This window comes from Ursus maritimus, unplaced genomic scaffold (genome assembly GCF_017311325.1).
Source record: "Ursus maritimus isolate PB19 unplaced genomic scaffold, ASM1731132v1 scaffold_25, whole genome shotgun sequence".
Classification (NCBI taxonomy): domain Eukaryota; kingdom Metazoa; phylum Chordata; class Mammalia; order Carnivora; family Ursidae; genus Ursus; species Ursus maritimus.
This window is the reverse complement of record NW_024425008.1, coordinates 27,021,553-27,021,981: the sequence shown is the minus strand read 5'-3', so window position 1 is coordinate 27,021,981 and position 429 is coordinate 27,021,553.

The following is a 429-nucleotide window of genomic DNA, read 5'->3' as shown; positions in this document are numbered from 1 at the left end:
TGTCCTGAGCCAAAGGCAGACACTTAACCAACTGAGCCACCCAGGCGCCCCCATAATCTGTTACTTGCAAAATGTAACTAGCGTTTGACTAGCACTTTACTGAACAAAGTACTTTCACATGCATTAGTTAATTTAATTCTTGCAATAGCTCCGAGCAATAGATATTATTAGCCCTACTTAATGGTAAGGAAACCTAATAAGAAATACAGATGGATGTAAATTTTACAAACGATAGTAACGTTATAGCCTTTCCCCTTAGTCTCCCACTGCATTTTATGTTCTGTTCTGTCACATATAACCATTTCTTTCATTCAATAAATATTTATTGAGCATTTGCTATGTACCAGGTCTTGTCCTAGGCACCGGGATACGGCAATAAACAAAAGAGACAATCCCTGCACTCCTTAAATTTACATTCTAGTGGGGTAG